Here is a 5,000-nt window from a genome sequence, read left to right on the forward strand (position 1 = left end):
ATGAAACCATGGCGACGCTGCAGAGCGGGGAGCGCCAGAAGCCTTCTGACAGGCCCCTGGATGAAGGCTCCTGGGATGTGAGTGGCCTGCCTGTCCTCTTCCTCCTCCTCCTCCTCCTCCTCCCTTCTGGCAGGATGCGATATGCAAAGCGCGGGCCACACCCGAAATAAATGCCGTCAAAATAATTATGTCAGCGAGCCTCCCCGCTCCTCCTACGCCCGCAACCCCACACTGGGAGTACGAGGTGGGTTGACGAGCGCCATCCAACGGCTCCGCCCACTCGCCCGGCATAGGATTAGCCAGAGTAAAAAGATTTAAACTACATAATTACAAGGGGATAAGGTGCAAATTATCTACTGCAGTCAACAGCCAGATTAGCCTCTATAGCTTCCTCTAGTCAAGCCCTGAGGGTAAAACCATCCGCCTCTCCCTGGAACGCACGCACACTCTACCGCTAGCGCTAGCGGCTGATGTCGTGACACGAATCGGCGCCACCTCGGCCCTGATGTGCTCCGGTCCGAACTGCTCCTGCGTGAGCCAAGACAGGCGTAATTAACATACCTTAGCGCACCCGTGGCACAGGCCGGCAGGAGGAGCCGGGCTTCCAGCTTGCCGCGTAAGAGACGCACGGGGCAAATGCGCGGGGGCATCAGAGCCACAGAGAGGCGGTGTAATGGATGCTTGAAGGGTGCACTGGGGCCAGGCCTGAGCACAAGCAGAGGGAGGAGATTAATTGCAGAAGCGAGGGGCACTCATTGCTCATCAGCCTGTGCCTCACAGGTCCCCCCACCCCCTCCTCTTGGTTTTACCCACCCACACACACTAACAAGCTTCGAACTGTCCCCTGCGCAGGACAGCTCGCACGCTTAAGCACACACTCTGCTTCCTTTGTCTGTCACTCTTCTGTTTGTGGGTCGCCCTTGGTGTCGTACTCTGTTTTCCTCACTTCCCTGTCTGTCTCTCTCTCTCTCTCTCTCTCTCTCTCTCTCTCTCTCTCTCTCTCTCTCTCTCTCTCTGTCTGGAATGTGGGCAGTGGGCCCAACAGGGGTTCTCTTCCCCAGGCCGGCTGGGCGTGGAGGCCTACACAGACAAACAGATCCCCGCGTCTTAAACAGCCTCAACGCCCAAACAGCAGCCGTTATTGGGGGTTCCTGCTGCAAGCGCCCCCCAGAAACCTATCATCCATTTCCCCACCTCCTTACCCCCCCCCCCCCCCCCCCAACTCCTGCTATTTAACCGGGGCTGTGTGTGGGTGCATTTTTTGGTCTGCATGTCTGCATGAATTACAAATATGTATGTGTGAGTGTGTGTGTGTATGTATGTGTTTGTGAGTGTAGAAAGGTGAATTATTTTTATACATTTTACTAGTGCACAATGACGAGACGGTGCGGGTGACTTATTTTCCGTCCAGTCCAGTAAATTTATAAACCTTCTGAATTCTAAGTGCTTGCACTTTCTGCATGTCAAAAAAACCCAAAAAAAACCCATCGCCTTCCAGTGTTTGATGCACACGTCCTCAAAATTCGCAAAGCACCAACCATCCGTGTAACTGCTATTGACAAACCTTGCCGGACACTGAGGGCGCTTAGCTGTGTGGCGTGCCGAGCGAGTTATCCTCTTATCAGGCCGGTCTCGCTGAGCCGCCGGGGCCCCGTCACCCTGCCGCACGGTCCTCTGCGCCCTAAATGTGTAGTGACAGTGATTATGCAAAACCCAGGCTTCCGCCCGCTGTACCTGCACTGGAGGACGGGTGCGACCCGGGAGCGGGAAGAATCTGACGGAATTTTAAATTCCCTCATTTTCGGGCTGTAAGAACGGATGTCACGGACTGGGAGATCAGATGGGAAGTGTGGCCTTTGATTTTGGGGTGTTTGTCGTTCGGAATTTTAAAGGAGGAGGTGGGTGATGGGATTTAAAGAAGGTTTTAGGCTGTTGGATTTGTTGCTGTGTGTTCAGAGGTGAATTTAAATGTTTGGTTTATTACTGTACCTTAGATGAAAGATATTGACTGTGAGAATCTTAATTCAGAGGCATTGTTGGTCTTCTTTTGCTATTGATGAATGAGCCACATTATTTAATACCTGACTCACATTATTTAATAATTTGATTTATTTAATGTATTCAAATAATGTGTTTCTGTGTAAACAGCAGTCTTGACTAAGCTGTGTGTGTATGTATGTATGTATGTATGTATATATATATACATATATATATATATATATATATATATATATATATATAGATAGATAGATAGATAGATAGATAGATAGATAGATAGATAGATAGATAGATAGATAGATAGATAGATAGATAGATAAATAAATAAGTTTTATAGATAAGTTTTATATTTCTGCCTGATAAACTAGGGTCCTAATGTCTCTTACAGTGAAGCAGCCAACTGTGTCTCTTCTCTTCCCAGTGAAGGTTTTGATGACATTGGACCTTGGCTGGACATGCTGGCTCGTCTTTAAAACTGGGCTTTGAGAACCTGGCTGTTTTAAGATCTCACCATGTCAACCTCTCTCTCTCTCTCTCTCTCTCTCATCACACACACACACACACACACACACACACACACACACACACACACACTTACTTTATATTCCCTCTCCTCGGGGAGTAGTCATAATTCCTGGATGAGCCGAATGTATGTGTGTGTGTGTGTGTGTGTGTGTGTGTGTGTGTGTGTGTGTATGTGCGCGACTCTCATATCCTCTGCACACATTCTCACTCTCCCCCCCACATTCCCTTATTGAGCTTTAACAGTGAAAGCCTATTAGACAAATCTGTGGACAGCCCGGTGGAGGTGCCATAGATGGCAGCCTGTCAGGCCTGCCGGCGACCCCCTTTATAAATATATCAGTCACGCTGGCTTGGGTCCGGCGCTAGCGCAGGCCTGACATGGAGAGGGATTGCACTCATTTCTCAGGGGGTTGTGCGCAAAAAATGGTGTCCGGTTTAAATCTGACAGGTTCTTTTGAGCTGTTTACCCCTGTCACGGGGCTTTAAATAGGTAGTGGTCATGCAGGTGTGTGACGTCCTTTACGAAAATAAGTGGAGAGGGGAGAGATGCGATTTTGGTCCCGCTGAGGCAACTTTGCGAGATCCCATTTTTGATTTTAGTTTTGCTTGTCCTTTCACGTGCGAATGCCGTGCAGTCTTCCTGATTCCGATTACATTAACCCAAATGCAGCAGGCGTTTGTGCGATTCCTCCACGAACGCAGGGGCGGCTGGCCGCTGCCTACGCGAGTGTGGCCCCGGGCGGTCAGGGGGCAGAAAGGAGACAAAGCCCGAGCAAGGGCAATGGAGCGGGCTGGACAGGCCGGCGGGGGCCCCACGGGTACCGCGACAGGCCAGGAGCGGAGGGCGGGTACGAGGAACCGCTCGCCGGGGCCCGGCCCCCGTTCTGCTGTTCCCGCTGGCTGGCTAGCAGGCTGGCTGGCTGGCTGGGGCTGGCGTGATTAGATTGGGGCAGAAGCCTCCAGCTGGCAGGCCCGTCTGCGAGCCAGGGGCACTTGTCCCCGACACTCGTCACCACTCTGACACCTCTGACAGGCAGGGGACAGCCCAGCCAGACAGGTTCATTAAGCCCTGTTCCTTACAGCTGGGCCTCTCTCTCTCTCTCTCTCTCTCTCTCTCTCTCTCTCTCTCTCTCTCTCAACCCCCTCTCACCCCTCCCTTCCTCTCACTACAAGCAACAATAAAGGGCTTGTGGGTGAGTGCTGTTCTTCGTCAGCGACCCCCAGACTCCGCAGGGACACTGCCTTGTTGGGTTTTGAAGTGCCAGCTCTGGTGTTGTGACAATTTTTTATTTATTTTTTTTCTGATGTGGGCTGTTTGAGAGATCTTTTTTTTTTAGTCTTCACCAGCATCTTTTGTTGTTTTCTAACCCTTTGGCCTGTGCTTTGTCACGAGGAGAGAGGCGCAAACGCACGCGGCAGGAGGTGCCAATGGAATCCGCTCTCCGAAATGGGTCCTTTTGTGCTGTGGCCTGTTTGAATTGTTTTTGCAATCATACTATCAACATATCAAACATAGATTAATAAAGGGCCTTCCATATGGGTGTCAACAAGGAAAATTTAGGTTTTAGGGTTATTTTTTGTATTTTACAGATATTATCAGTAGAATTCACGTGTTAATTGTTTTTGTAATCACTCAGACTCTCAGCTTTATTGAATTATTGTTCATGGCGTCAGAGATGTAGGACCTTTAGTAAAGACAGTGACATGTTTTGCAATTACGATGTATCAGTACAAGTTTCGTGTCCTTCGTTAATTGTGTGCGTGTGTGCGTGCGTGTTTGTGTGTGTGGTGGGTGGAGTCACTGGCTCTCCACAGCGTCGCAGAGCGATACGGTGTGTGCGGTTGTGGACATGGGCGGTGTAGGGTAAGACGGTCCTCCCACACCTTCTCCACCGTGGCTCAGCCTCCTCTCCACCTACCTCGCTCCACCCGCCACATTCACCGCAGGGCAAGAGTCTCCATGAGCAAGTGAGCGAGTGCGTGTGTGCGCGCGTGGGGGATGGAGGGGTTATTTGCGGCGTAGACGGTTGTTCACGCTTGGTGTAGAGGGAGGATGGTGGCGTGCTCTGCGATGTAATCCAGTTTTAATTGAGCCCCGGAGACTCTCGTGTGGCGGGCAGCCTGTCTTGTGTCAGCGGCGAGTGCCGTTCCGGGGAGATGTGAAGCAGGTTCGGGCCGGCTGGCGCCTGCCCACGTTACCTCCAAACCAGCAGGAGAGTGGGTGCTTACCCCCAGTGGGGCTCCAAGGCCTCAGCCTCTCTCTCCACCGCTCTCTCTCTCTCCCTCTTTCTCTCTCTCTATCCCTTTCTCCATCTCTTTCCCCCTCTGCGTCTCTCTGCCTTTTTCTCTCTCCATCTTTCTACCCCCCCCCCCACTACACCAGCTGCCCTTCCATCCTATTCACTTTCACTTACAGTCCAACACACCAAGTCTCACTTCATCTCGGTGCCCAGTCAGAAAGTGCTTTCATCTCTGTG

The 5,000-nt window shown here is 51.3% G+C and overlaps 1 protein-coding gene across 2 annotated transcripts in view; it reads left to right on the forward strand.

Moving 5' to 3' along the window:
• Positions 1–5,000, forward strand: part of nbeab (neurobeachin b) — a 192,732-nt gene that overhangs the window by 145,247 nt on the left and 42,485 nt on the right. The window lies entirely within an intron of this gene.

The sequence above is a fragment of the Electrophorus electricus genome, chromosome 15 (assembly GCF_013358815.1).
Source record: "Electrophorus electricus isolate fEleEle1 chromosome 15, fEleEle1.pri, whole genome shotgun sequence".
Lineage (NCBI taxonomy): Eukaryota > Metazoa > Chordata > Actinopteri > Gymnotiformes > Gymnotidae > Electrophorus > Electrophorus electricus.